This window comes from Mesoplodon densirostris, chromosome 12, assembly GCF_025265405.1.
Source record: "Mesoplodon densirostris isolate mMesDen1 chromosome 12, mMesDen1 primary haplotype, whole genome shotgun sequence".
NCBI classification, from domain to species: Eukaryota; Metazoa; Chordata; class Mammalia; order Artiodactyla; family Ziphiidae; genus Mesoplodon; species Mesoplodon densirostris.
Window position 1 is genome coordinate 4,088,109 of NC_082672.1, and position 15,885 is coordinate 4,103,993.

Below are 15,885 nucleotides of genomic sequence, written 5' to 3' on the forward strand. Positions count from 1 at the left end.
TCTCCCATTAGCAGTACATCTGATTAGATGCAAGGAAATCTGACAATGTGCTTTTTCAGTTTCCAGCCTGTGCAAAACAGGAAGGAGGTTTCAATGGAGGCTGGAATTATATCTGCCACTATATTTCTTTTATTCTATTTAATGTATTGGGTTATTCCATATAAGATTTTATTTGGAAATAAAAACCTGCCCTGTTAGAAAAAGTTGGGAAACTAGTGATACAAGCACCAAAATTTAGATTGTGATATTCAGTACCAAACGCTGTAGATCTTCTGATAACAAGTGGATGGCTCTGCCTGTCTGTAAGCATGTTGATTTGAAGCCCCTAGAATCTGCTGTCATGGCTGCACCTGTGTTCCAGAACCATAGCCAGTGTGTTTAGAGACCTCAAGTTTATTGGGATCATAGTAGAGATGAAGAATATTCAATCATTTATCTCAAATAATGCTGTAATTTGTTTTTAAATTCTAGGTATTTAATACTATAGCTATGTTTGGTTATTTTTTATAGTGTTAATAGAAAGTCATCGGGCTTCCCTAATGGGGCAGTGGTTAAGAATCCGCCTGCCAATGCAGGATACACAGGTTCGAGCCCTGGTCTGGGAAGATCCCACATGCCGCGGAGCAACTAAGCCCATGCGCCACAACTACTGAGCCTGCGCTCTAGAGCCCATGAGCCACAACTACTGAAGCCCACATGCCACAACTACTGAAGCCCGCGTGCCTAGAGCCTGTCCTTCACAACAGGAGAAGCCACTGTGATAAGAAAGCCACACACCACATCAAAGAGTAGCCCCTGCTCACCGCAACTGGAGAAAGCCCCCATGAAGCAATGAAGCCCCAACGCAGCCAAAAATAAAAATAAATAAAATAATAAGCAAATTTATAAAAAAAAGACATCATAGTGTTGGTCTCTAATGCATTTTTCTATTTTGTGTTTTTTTATTGAAGTATAGTTGTTGTACAATATTGTATCAGTTGCAGGTGTTCAATATAGTGATTCACAATTTTTAAAGGTTATACCCCATTTATAGTTGTTATAAAATATTGGCTATATTCCCCGTGTTGCACAGTATATCCTTGTAGCTTATTTTATACCTAATAGTTTCTACCTCTAATGCATTTTAATTTAGGAATGCGACCTCTTGTCTCTGCTTAGTGGTTATCTTCTCGAACTTCCAAAATAATATTCTAAAAAATTATTTCTCCCTGGGCTATATTTGTTCTACTAATCTCTACTCCATAGGATTCTAGAATTATCCTGTTATCAGTTCTTTTATCAATTTTCAGAGAACTACAGACACAGCATTTTTTAATTCAACAGTCTTTTCTGCAGATAAATGCTTAATTCACTTTTATAATTATTATTAATGGATGCTGAAGAATAATGAATTTCATAACAATATTTTAGCCTTCTTTGTAGAAGTGCAGCAGCAAGATTGCTTTGGGTATGCAGAAGAAAATTTAATTTTGTTTTCTTTATCTGATTTTATGCTGCTCATGGATTTTACATTTTCTACTGATAGAAAACATATAATCTCGGCGACTGAAGGTCTCAGTTACTTCTGCTTTAAAGCCTACTTTTTGGCATTAACTTGGTCGCTTTTGGCACTTGGTATTCTCCATACTTAGTCTTAGATACCTAGGACTAGCATTATCAGAAGGTGCCAAAGTGTTTTCCAAAGTGGCTGTGTGAGAGTTCCAGGTTTGGACACCTTCTTCCTAAATTTTCTTTCTTCTCTCTGACAGTTGGGCATCTAGGGAAACTAGGAAACGAGGCAGTGATGGTGGGCAGCCTTTGACCATTTAACGCTGTCCTCCTGGGTTCTGCTGAGCTCACTGCTCAGGCTGCTCAGGCTAACATGATGCAGGGCCTCCCCGTGAGAGTCTCTCTGTTTGCTGCCTGTGCCCTCCGTTCTCCAGTGTGGCTGCTGAACGCCTGCAGGGTGCTTTGAGGTGGGCTTGAGGGAAAGGAATGATGTGGGTCAGGTTGCGAGGTTCGCAGTCGATATGGAGGAATAACTTGGAGGCTGGGGACGGTGGGAGAATGGAGGGAATGCAGGACACGTTAACGTTCCCTCCCCGCCCCCAGTGCCCCCAGCCAGCACTGAAGTGTAGGGCCGGAGGATGTTCTAGACAAGACGGTATCCTGAATGGTCCTGGCGCCCGCTGCACGAGGAGCTAAAGCCTAGGGCGAGTCATACTTTCCTGTTCAATCAGCTTTATTAAGGCAGGATTACATACAATAAATCTGACCAATTTTAAGTATGCAGGTCAGTCAGTTTTCGTAAATGTATTGTGTCATGTAACCATCACCACATCAGCATTGCTGTCCCCCCAGAAAGTCCCATGTGCCTCTTTGCAGCCGAGCTCCCCTACCGCATCCCTCTCTAGTCTCTGGTAACCTCTCAGCTGCCTTTGTCCTGTTTACGGAATTTCATATGAATGGAATCATACAATAGGCAGTATTTGCATCTGGTTTCTCTCACTTGGCACAGTACTTTTCAGACTTGTGTCTGTTGTGGTGTGTATCAGTGCTCTGTTCATTTCTGCTGCTCAGTAATATTCCTTTATTTGGATGTATTACACTTTTAGCAATTTATAAATTTCCAGTTACTTCACATTCTTTCCTTTTAACTTTACCATCCTAAAGGGTATGTGATGGTATCTCATTGTAGTTATAGTTTGCATTTCCCAAACAACTAAAGATGGTGATTTTTTTTTTCAGTGAGCTTACTTGCCACTACTATGTCTTCTTTTGTGAAGCATCTATTCAAATATTTTGCCCATTTTAAAATTGGGGATATTTTTCATCTTAATATTGAGTTGTAATATTACTTTGTATACTCTGGACACAAGTCCTTTATTAGATATATAATATTATGTATCTCCCAGACTGTGGCTGTTCTTTTTTTTTTTTCCCAGAAGTGTCTTTTGAAGAGCCAATGTGTTTAATTCTGATAAAGTCTGTTTTATCAATTTTTTCATTTATGATTTTTTCCCTAATCCAAGAAATAAATTAACTCAAGATTTTCTTTCATGTTTTATAGTTTTCACTCTTTTGTATATGTCATTTCAAATTCATTCACTTGAAGTTAATTTTCCTATGTGGGGTAAGATAAGGGTCAAGATTTTTTATTTTGTTTTGTTTTTCTATATGAATATCCATTTATTACAGCAGCATTTGTTAAAAAAGATTATTTTTTCTCCAGTGAATAAAACTTTGGAACCTTTGTTGAAAATCGCATATATCCATATGTTTATTTCTGGATTCTCTATTTTGGTTCATTATCTATATATCTGTCATTAGGTTGTTTCCATCACACTATTTTATTTTTGTTTCCAGCTTTATTGAGGTATAATTGACAAAACTGTATGTAATTAAAGGGCACAACATCAACATCGCTAATCATCAGGGAAGTACAAATAGAAGCCACAATGAAATATATCTGCTCACACCTGTTAGGGAGTCTGTTATCAAAAAGACAAGAGATAAATGCCCGTGAGAATGTGGAGAAAAGTACCATGCAGTTGTGATTGATACAGCTTTATGGGAAGCCTTAGAACGCAGTGTAGCTTCTACAACTTCCTTATTTTTCAAAATTGACTTGGCTTCTCTGGGTCATTTGCCATATCATGTAAAAGGGTATCTTGCTCTATTTAGGAGTTAAATTTCTCTGATCTTGCATCTTGTGACCTTACTGAATTCACTTATTTATTCTAGTAGTGTTTTTTTTGAGTGTGTTTTGTTTTGTTTTGCAGATTCCTTGGGACTGTCTACCTAGGTTATCATGTCATCTGTGAATAAAGACTTTTTTTCCTTTCAGATCTGTATACCATATATAATATTTATATTATATGTAATATAAATTATATAACACACGCTTTTTTGTCTTATTTTTCTGGCTAGAACTTTCAGTACAATGTTTAATAGGAGTGGTGAGAGAAGATATTCTTGCCTTCCTCCCCATCTTAAAGAGGAAGCATTTGGTCTTTCACCATTACGTACAATGGTACCTGTAGATCTTTCACAGATGCTCTTTATCAGGTTAAAGAAATCTGCTTAAATTCCTAATTTGCAGTGAGATTTTATCCTGAAAGAGCACTGACTTTTTTTCAAATATTTTATCTCTGAGATTACAGTCTTTTCGCTGCCTGGTGGCCACTGTCTAAAAACCTTTGTTTCATGCATTTTGTCTGGTTTTCTAGTTGTTGATGATTGGAAGGCCATTTCTGTTTCAGTTAATCCTTCATGAGCAAAAGTGGAATATTATTTTAATACTATAACTAATGTCACCCATATCCAACTTCAGACAAAGTGAAAATGAATGTTCAGTGATTCATTGCTATGAACTGCTGTTACTTTTAAATTAAGTAAAAAGTCTTAATATGGAATTATCGACAAATCATTACTTCTTAACTGATACCAGAAATGTATCTTGGAGTCAATATGCTAAAAATTGTAGGCAATTAAATTCTTTGTTCAGTTCTAGTATTTTTTTGTTAGTGTCTCAAAAACATGAAGTATTTGCCTGGTTTCTTTGTTTCATTCCTTTGGTTGGTATCAATAATAAATAAAATGGATGTCCAATATAAACGTACATATTCCTAAAGAATAAGCAATTTTCAGACAGAGCTCTACTTCGTGTAGGGCCATCCTCACCCCCATGGTTCAGCTGCCCACTCCCCTGCTAAGACCCCTTTGCTCCCACTGGCCTGAGCAGACTCTGTTCCTGAGGGTGTTTCCCTTCTTGGCCTGTCAGCTGGTCTGAAGCAGAAAGAGAACTGCTCACAAACGTCAGCTTTCTACAGATGTTTTTTGTTTGTTTGTTTGGGTTTTTTTTAGCAAAATGAGACTCTTTAAAAGTTTTACCATTTTCAGTGTCACAGAAACAGAAAAGAGTGCCAGTGTTCTAAACTTTATCTATCGCACACTTGAAATATACTGCAGAATAAATAGAGTGAAGATGAAGTAACTTCAGAGAAAAATAATAAAGCCCCTACTTTAATTTTTCCCCTGAACAGGTTTAGAGTACAACTTCCAAGATGTACAGATTAAGTTAGCAGTAATTAGGCTATAACAGACAATAGTAACAAAAACATCTTCAATTAAAAGTAAAGTAAAAGATTTGCACAGAACTAAATACTTTTGTATCACATTTTCCAATTTATTTTATTTTTCATTATTAATGTTATTACAATTCAAAATGATATGATTGAGTCAGTAAAATTGAAACCTTTTTCTGAGATCTTAATCTTTATCCTCTATTTAGTCCCAGGATCTTCTCCTATTTTCCTATCAGTTAAATCTCTGGCTAGAGACTCTTCAGTGGGGCTAATGGCAGACTCTGGGAGGGATCACACCAAGGAGTACTTCCCAGAACTTCTGCTACCAGTGTCCTTGTCCCCATGGTGAGACACAGCCACCCCCAACTCTACAGGAGACCCTCCAGCACTAGCAGCCGTGTTGCTGACAGGATTTCGTTGCTCCAGCTTGGTGTCAGGCCTGAACCTCTGAGGTGGGAGAGCCGAGTTCAGGACATTGGACCACCAGAGACCTCCTGGTCCCATGTAATATCAATGGGCCAGAGCTCTCCCAAGGATCTCCATCTCAACACTAAGACCCAGCTCCACTCAATGACCAGCAAGCTACAGTGCTGGACACCCTATGCCAAACAACTAGCAAGACAGGAACACAACCCCACCTGTTAGCAGAGAGGCTGCCTAAAATCATAATAAGTTCATAGACACCCCAAAACACACCACCAGACGCGGTCTTGCCCACCAGAAAGACATGATCCAGCTTCATCCACCAGAACACAGGCACTAGTCCCCTCCACCAGGAAGCCTACACAACACACTGAACCAATCTTAGCCACTGGGAGTAGATGCCAAAAACAACGGAGACTATGAATGAGCAGCCTGCGAAAAGGAGACCCCAAACACAGTAAGTTAAGCAAAATGAGAAGACAGAGAAACACACAGCAGATGAAGGAGCAAGGTAAAAACCCACCAGACCAAACAAATGAAGAGAAAATAGGCAGTCTACCTGAAAAAGAATTCAGAGTACTCATAGTAAATATGATCCAAAATCTTGGAAATAGAAAGGAGAAAATACAAGAAACGTTTAACAGGGACTCAGAAGAACTAAAGAACAAACAAATAATGATGAACAACACAATGAATGAAATTAAATATTCTCTGGAAGGAATCAATAGCAGAATAACTGAGGCAGAAGAACGGATAAGTGACCTGGAAGATAAAATAGTGGAAATAAGTACCGCAGAACAGAATAAAGAAAAAATAATGAAAAGAATTGAGGACAGTCTCAGAGACCTCTGGGACAACATTAAACTCACCAACATTCCAATTATAGGGATCCCAGAAGAAGAGGAGAAAAAGAAAGGGACTGAGAAAATATTTGAAGAGATTATAGATGAAAACTTCCCTAATATGGGAAAGAAATAGTCAATCAAGTCCAGGAAGCACAGAGAGCCCCATACAGGATAAATCCAAGGAGAAACACACCAAGACACATATTAATCAAACTATCAAAAATTAAATACAAACAAAAAGTATTAAAAGCATCAAGGGAAAAGCAACAAATAACATACAAGGCAATCCCCGTAAGGTTAATGGCTGATCTTTCAGCAGAAACTCTGCAAGCCAGAAGGGATTGACAGGAAATAGTTAAAGTGATGAAAGGGAAAAACCTACAAGCAAGATCACTCTACCCAGCAAGGATTTCATTCAGATTCAACAGAGAAATCAAAAGCTTTACAGTCAAGCAAAAGCTAAGAGAATTCAGGACCACCAAACCAGCTCTACAACAAATGCTAAAGGAACTTCCCTAGGCAGGAAACACAAGAGAAGGAAAAAAACTACAATAACAAACCCCAAACAATTAAGAAAATGGTAATAGGAACACACATATTGATCACTACCTTAAATGTAAATGGATTAAATGCTCCAACCAAAAGACATAGACTGGCTGAATGGATACAAAAACAAGACCTGTATATATGCTGTCTACAAGAGACCCACTTCAGACCTAGGGACACACACAGACTGAAAGTGAGGGGATGGAAAAAGATATTCCATGCAAATAGAAATCAAAAGAAAGCTGTAGTAGCAATTCTCATATCAGACAAAATAGACTTTAAAATAAAGAGTATTACAAGAGACAGAGAAGAACACTACATAATGATCAAGGGATCAATCTAAGAAGAAGATATAACAATTGTAAATATTTATGCACCCAACATAGGAGCACCTCAAGATATGAGGCAAATGCTAACAGCCATAAAAGGGGAAATCGACAGTAACAAAATCATAGTAGGGGATGTTAACACCCCACTTTCACCAATGAACAGATTGTCCAAAATGAAAATAAATAAAGAAACACAAGCTGTAAACAACACGTTAAACAAGATGGACTTAATTGATATTTATAGGACATTCCAGCCAAAAACAACAGAATACACTTTCTTCTCAAATGCCCCTGGAACATTCTCCAGGATAGATCATACCTTGTGTCACAAATCAAGCCTTGGTAAATTTAGAAAAATTGGAATTGTATCAAGTATCTTTTCCAACCACAACACTATGAGACTAGATATCAATTACAGGAAAAAAATCTGTAAGAAATACAAACACATGGAGGCTAAACAATTCACTACTAAATGACCAAGAGATCACTGAAGATGTCAAAAAGGAAATCAAAAAACTACCTAGAAACAAATGACAATGAAAACGCGATGACCCAAAACCTATGGGATGCAAAAATGCCATTCTAAGAAGGAAGATTATAGCAATGCAATCCTACCTCAAGAAACAAGAAAAATCTCAAATAAACAAACTAACATTACACCTAAAGCAATTAGTGAAAGAAGAGCAAAAATACCCCAAGGTTAGCTGAAGGGAGGAAATCATGAAGATCAGATAGAAATAAATGAAAAAAGAAATGAAGAAAAAGATAGCAAAGATCAATAAAACTAAAAGCTAGTTCTTTGAGAAGATAAACAAAATTGATAAACCATTAGCCAGATTCATCAAGAGAAAAAAGGAGAAGACTCAAATCAATAGAATTAGAAACGAAAATGGAGAAGTAACAACTGACCCTGCAGAAATACAAAGGATCATGAGACATTACTACAAGCAACTATGTGCCAATAAAATTGACAACCTGGAAGAAATGGACAAATTCTTAGAAAAACACAACATTCCGAGACTGAACCAGGAAGAAATAGGAAATATATGGCACATATATACAATGGAATATTACACAACCATAAAAATAAATGAAATTGAGCTATTTTGTAATGAGGTGGATAGACCTAGAGTCTGTCATACAGAGTGAAGTAAGTCAGAAGAGAAAGACAAATACCGTATGCTAACACATATATATGGAATTTAAGAAAAAAAATGTCATGAAGAACCTAGGGATAAGACAGGAATAAAGACACAGACCTACTAGAGAATGGACTTGAGGATATGGGGAGGGGGAAGGGTAAGCTGTGACAAAGCGAGAGAGTGGCATGGACATATGTACACTACCAAATGTAAAATAGATAGCTAGTGGGAAGCAGCCGCATAGCACAGGGAGATCAGCTCGGTGCTTTGTGACCCCCGAGAGTGGTGGGATAGTGCGTGTGGGAGGGAGATGCAAGAGGGAGGGGATATGGAGATATATGTATATGTATAGCTGATTCACTTTGTTATACAGCAGAAACTAACACACCATTGTAAAGCAATTATACTCTAATAAAGATGTTAAAAGGAAAAAGAGATCTCTGTTGACATAGCGGTGTGTGATGTCCAAATTTCATGGAATCTTGTATGCTTCAGAGAATTTGGGAAATGTAGAGGTGATCAATACATTCTGGGATTTTTTCCCCATCCTCAGAAAACTCTTAGACCATGTAGACTTTGATGCTAAGCCCTTTTCTGTTGATTATTTTTATAAATATGATAGGAAAGCTTTGGATTTCTCAGATCCCCACATCCTCAATATTGAAGCATCATTATAAAGATATTTTTTAAAAGGCACAAAATATTGTAAGAGTTTTAGGAGGCCTCCATAATTTTTATTTATAATTTTTATCTATTTATCTATCTATTATAATAAATTTTTAAGTTCCTTAGCTGTTTCTAAATAGTTACTTGAAACTATGAATTTTGGAAGACATTATTGAATATAGAACTTCCCATGTTAAAAGGTGAATAATTCTCCAAATGTTAACAGAGTTTACATTTAATTACTTTGGTTTCTTCTGTCAGAATGATAGAATTGCTTCTCTATTTCAACAGCTCACATGTTATCAATTGAGAAGCTAAGATCAGCTCTGCCATTTGCCTCTGGGAGAGATGTTGCTCAGGTTGCTAACGGTGAAACTTACAGTGAGTTACAGTTGCTCACGAACCTGACACCAAAGCAGAGTTCAAAGACACAGAATGGATACAGCTCCAGGACATTTAGAGATAGCTAAGTTCTATAACGCAATATATAGAAATGGAGAGAAGCATATTAAGTGTTTGTTTAATGATACCTAATGATTGTTTAATGATAACTTTCATATATATATATATATATATATATATATATATATATATATATATGTATGTATAAGGAAGGTACTTTGTAAGTTATTACATTATATATAGAAGACCGCCTGCAATTCACACAATGCCTTTTTAAGCCATCACTTTTCATTTATAGAATTGGAAAGCTTCATGGACTAACTCTCACTAGGAATGGTCTCCTTCTGTTTATATAGAAATAAATGCAAAGAATAGACTATGCTGGGGTGTGCTAGAAAATGTGATTCTGTAAGTTACTGAAAATCATTACAGTCCTTCGGGGGAAAAGAAAATAATTTCTCCTGTTTTGTGATATAGCTTGTAAACTTATTATTTCCTCCCCCCACCCCTTTTTGACCAAGACTACAATAAGTATATAGTTCTTTATACTTTCCAATTATTTAGTGATTTGTAGATTATTTCATGTTTCCTCATCAGTAACTGAAAAATAGAGGGTTTATTGGCAAAAATCAATTAATCTGGTATTTCAGGTCTTGATTACATGGCTCATATTCTTCCATAAATTCCTGTTTTTTAACGTTAGAAAATTGAAGTAAGAAGGATAACAAAAGTGAAGTGATTTGAGCACTGTGTTTAATAGTTAGGCCACGAGATTTTAAACCGTTGGCAAAAGTAATGATCTCCTAATGTTTTACCACAATGTTGCTGTCTGTATGCAAAAGAATCATTATATCTTAATCATTTAAGAATCATTTTTTGAAATGCCTCCTCCCCCCGTAATGTAAAAGAAATATTAGATGTGGTCTCTTGTCTCCTAGAACTTGTGTTCAGTGAAGAAGTTAAGTCATTCATATGTATATAGTTATCCACACAAAGCAGAATAGTCAATGCCAGGTTGAATGCAGAGAAAGAAAAGTGCAATTTATTGAGAGCCCGTTCTGTGCAAAAACTTCATGTACATTATCTCACCTGATCCTAGCACCTTCTGAAGTGACCTCATTTTATAAATATGAGATTACCAAGTTTGGAAGGTCAAGGAGCCCATGTATGGTTTGTAAGTGAAGCTGAGAGTTGCAAACATATCTCTTTGGACGCTAAGCCTATCTTCTTTTTTAATGTAGCACTCTGCTCTCCTCACAGGAAAGGAGTGTGTAAAAATTCTGAGGGAAGACATATAGTGGGCCTGTGTGCTTTTGAGAGGGCCTCAGAGACAAAATACAAATTGAGCTGAGTCTTGAAAGACTTCAGTGTGTGGGAAGAGGGAGGAATCAACTTTGAGGAAACAGCAGGCACACTCATGTCTCAGCATCTTTGCTCAGGCCGACCCCTCTGCCTGGAAAGCTTTTCCCTTAGGTAGCTGTTTTTGTAGTCCGCCCCCTGGAGGAGGTCTTCTCTAACCACACTTTCATCTGCAGCCTGCCCCCAGCCACTCCCCCCTTGCTTTCTGATCCTTCTTAACCTGGTCTACTGTGTTACCACTTCCAGCTTGCTGTATAATTTAGTTATTTATCATGTTTATGGACCATCTCCTGCCTTTAGAATAAAGCTTCAGGAGGACAGGGATTACTGTCTTTTTTTGTTCTCAGATATATTGTAGGCACCGAGAATAGTGCCAGGAACTTAGTTATTGAGTAGGTGCTCAAAAAATACTTGTTGTTGGAAGGTATGAAGATTTTGAGTTAACAGAGAGCAAAGCATATTTGGGGCTCTAGTAAGACCAGTTGAGTCCTGTTGTTACAGATTCCAGTTGGAAAAATAGAACCAAATTGTGAGGACTTGAATCCTAAGCAAAGGGATTAGTTTATTTTTGGTAGGAATCGGAGAGCTTTCTGAAGATTTTATTTTAAATAATGGTGTATTGATTTAATGATATAAAAGTAATATCCTATTAACATTTTATTACATTTCCTTCATTTCCTTTCCTCATTTCCTTTTGAGGGCTTTCTGTTTCACCTGGTAAAATTGGCTTAATCAATAGGGAAATGAACTGTCTCACATATGAAGAAGGCTTTAGTAAGGCAGTCTTCAAGGTTGGCTGATTAAATTGGTTAGAAATGTCTCCAGAGATCCAGCTTTTCTCTCTTTCCTCTCCCCCAGCTGCCCTCTCCTTCTGCCCAATGCTCTGTGCCCGCCTCCCCTTCTCCTCTGTTGCCCTTGCTGGGTTATTGTTGGGGATTGACTCCTCTCATGACTACAAGGTGGCTCCTGCCACCAGCTAGGGCCAAAGGCTGCCTTTTTGTTTTCTCTCAAAGCCATGGAATTTAAGTCCTCCCCTTTGGTATGATTGGGCCAACTGAGACATTTATTCAGTATCTGGCACATATTAGACATCTGATAGATATTTGTGGATTGAGTCGTTAAGATTGCATTGTTAGAAGACACATAGCTGTCTTTAGACAAGCTCCATAGCTGTGCCAGAAATGGCTGGAGGAGGCTGAATGGAGCCACACCAGCTCCTGAGTGATGGAAGTGTATATAAAAGATGGCTGGTTTATTAATTTTCATGGGAAATACGTATTTCCCACAAGGAGAAGACAAGTATGCTCCATTTACATTATCTGCAGAGACTGCAAGGCAAAGTGAGATGGATAATCTTGAAGGACTGAGGTGCAGTGACATCTTTGCAATGATCGCAAGTTCTCTATCTTCTAGTCACTCTTTCTCCTCTCTGGATACATAGTATCAATGCGTGACTTCTTAGACTTCTTTTCTTATACTACAGGGTGAGCACTGAAAGCCGAGAACTTAACTGTGGAAGATTTAGTCAAAATAACTGTATATTGTACTTCAAGGAAATGATAATCAACCTAAAAAGTTTTCTTTTTAACAACATTAACACACATTTATACATGTATAAATTATACATGACCATAATTGTTTTCATTTCAGACTTGTAACATGATATACTGAAGAGAGAATAATTTGTAATTGAAACTAATTTGTGTGTCTATGTATATAATTTATAAAATGTGTATGTGTTTACATACACTTATAGATTAAATACATATACATATATTTTAACTTAACCAAATCATGGACAATTTTTCATGTCAATAAATAAACATAAACATTCATCATCATTTTTAGCAGCTGCAGTCTTGGATTATGTTGAATCTGTTTTCTTTATTGTAAAAAAATATTCTTTTTTAGTAGGAAGATTTTAAAAGATCAACAAAGAATAAAAATACTTAAGGATCATAAGAATCAATCAAAACTCTTTAATGCTTGGTTTTAAATGGATCTTTTTTAGATCTATAATAATTTATTAAACTTATTTTGTTATTCTATTTGTTATTTTTCTTTATCATATTTTGTTTTTCTTTAATGATATTCACTTTTGCGTATAGTTTTTATGGCTCAAATAGTAAGAAAATTTAATAATTTCTTATTGATTCTAAAGAATATGAGTTTTAATGGAATTTTTGTCTACTCTGTATTTCTGGAGCTCTTACTTCAAAGCTAAACACCAGAGTAAAGAGGAATATTAGAAGCAGACACAGAACTTTAAGTCAGTCATCATAATGTAAATTCCTTTAAGTTCTACTTATAAATTTGGATTCATTCCTGAAATCCCATTTCATATAAGAAATATCAAAATTGATCACAAAAAACAACGTACAAATACGTGCGCAGTTATAAGGATTTATAAAATATTCAAAATTAAGTACTTGCTGAAAGGTGTACTTACTAAGAAATCCTCCAGGGGTTTTTTTGTTGCATGAGCTATTCTTCCTAAGGCTTTAAAAAATTATTAAAATGATGTTTACATTGAAGACAGTTTCTTTTTTAAAAAATTTTTTTCTCTTTAACAAGCATCAATATTCCCTTTCTGAAATTATTTAAAATTTTTTCTTGTTTATTCTTCCCACTAGAATTTAAGCTCCTTGAGAACAGGGATAAATGCCTGGCACATAATGGATCCATAGTACACATTTCTTGAATAAATAAATGTGTACAGAACCCTAATGCCACATAAAAATTAGTGTCTGCTGTTGCTAACATTTTTGTTGCTAATATGATGCTCATGAAGGACTCAAAATCTGCCATCCGTGGAAATTTCCTTCTTTTCCATGATTGCCTGTCCCTTCATTTTTAAGTGAGCTTCATTCCTGAACCATGTGAAATGCCACTCAGTTTAGCTGGGAGTACATGTTGGAAGTGTACAGAGACGTTCCAGAGTTGTGGGTTCTTAGGAGTCATTCTGAGTTGTGGTCTCTTAACCTTACATTGAAAATGTTTTTGTGGAAAAAATTATTTTTCAGTATCAAATTATATTGATAGGATGTTGTCTAACTTCAGGCTTATAAGGTGGCAAAAGAAGTCAGACACCTTGCCAAAAAGTAAGGCAACAAGTGACTGGCCATGTGGGCTTCTGACCACAGTGCACGCTCTGAGCCACTAGCTGTGCCTCCTCTGCTATTCGGTCATCCTGTCCTCTCCATTGTGGATGAGAAAGTGAATGGATTGTCTGCAACATGCTGAAACTTGCCTAGGGCAAGAGAGTTCAACAAAATGAAAATTCCAAGTATAGGAAATAGGAAGGAAGCCTCCCTTATCCTAACAAATTCACTGGACCCATTAATTTCCTCAGCTAAAAGACCATGTTCTCTAAATGTAATGGACTTGACATTCATTTAACAAAAAATTGTTTGGCTTCTAAGTTGGAGGAAGAGATAGATGATATATTTCTTTTTTTTTTATTTTTTATTTTTTTAATTAGTTTCTGCTTTATAACAAAGTGAATCAGTCATACATATACATCTGTTCCCACATCCCCTCCCTCATGCATCTCCCTCCCTCCCACCCTCCCCATCCCTCCCCTCCAGGCAGTCACAAAGCACCGAGCTGATCTCCCTGTGCTCTGCGGCTGCTTCCCACTATCTGTCTACCCTACGTTTGGTAGTGTATATATGTCCATGCCTCTCTTTCACTTTGTCACAGCTTACCCTTCCCCCTTCCCATATCCTCAAGTCCATTCTCAAGTGAAGTAAGTCAGAAAGAGAAAGACAAATACCGTATGCTAACACATATATATGGAATATAAGAAAAAAAATGTCATGAAGAACCTAGGGGTAAAACGGGAATAAAGACACAGATGATATATTTCTAAATCTGTACATAAGGTGAAAAATCCAGAAATAAGTTATAGGTAGCATTTTTCTTTCAAAAACTTTGTCCATAAAGCAAGAAAAAAATTGGTTTTTATAAATACATATCAGTAGAGTTTCTTATGCACACTCAAGTTTGAGAAGCACTAAGCAAAACTAAAGGAAAAAGCAGAGGGAACATTTATGTACAGATGTCTGGACATTCGAGCTCTTCTTCCTTTGAACTAACTTTCAGATCGTACTGATGACTGGAGACTGGAAGGTGCCAAAGGGTCACAGCTCGAAAACTCCATTCAGTCCCACAGTAAACTTGTTCACACAGCTGCTGCTTTCCTTTGCATGTTTTAATCAACCTTGAATTTTCAACCCTGTTCATTGAATTTCTTAGATAAAAATTAAAAATAATTAAAAACATATATGCCTCTACAACTTTATAATCTGTTAATAAATTTGTTGTGATGATTAAATCAAAGAGTCTCATCTTCAGAGAGGTTTAGAAAAGAATAAGAGGTTAGGAGTTAAAGAATAAATGAAAATGTTTCTATGATATGACTTCAGTGTATAAGGTAAAATAAATGTTTTTCCTATAACATGGTTACATTCTTAGGGAAATCAGATGCAATGCTCAAACCATTATGGAATAATTATAAGAAAAATATATAAGCAAGTATGTATTAATACAGTAATACAAAAAAATAGGAACTGCTTATTGAACACTTACTATCTGATAGTCCCAAGCTTGCTAATTTTGAAAAGGTCCCCAGGTAAAGGCAACATGCAGCAATTTTTGAAGTGTAATTTACTTTAAATTATGAAGAATCCAAGGGGCATGATAGATGGGGTATTTTTGAAAGATAAATTGGGTGGGTGAGTGCATGTGTGTGTGTGTGTGTGTGTGTGTGTGTGTGTGTGTGTAGGCATGATTGCCAGGGCAGATATTGGATTCAGGGATCAGCTTAGAGGTTACTGGTTGATAGGTGATTTGGAACTAGACTTAATGTTATTTGTGGAAATGGATGGTAAGCAGTAAATCTGAGAAAGATAAGAAAAAAGAGGAAACAACAGGACTCGTGGTTTAGTTAATAAGAATATTGAAGGAGAAAGAAGCATCACAGCCCTCTCTGGACTTGTGAACTTTGTCAGTGTTAAGATAGGTTAGGCTGTGCTTTTTGGTAATGTAGAATACATTAGAAATTTGGTGTGTTAAGTGTGTGCTGCTGGTGGTAGTTAGAGAGGGT

At 36.6% G+C, this 15,885-nt stretch overlaps 1 protein-coding gene across 1 annotated transcript in view; it reads left to right on the top strand.

The window, feature by feature from the left end:
* Positions 1 to 15,885, top strand: part of PDE10A (phosphodiesterase 10A) — a 299,066-nt gene that overhangs the window by 167,946 nt on the left and 115,235 nt on the right.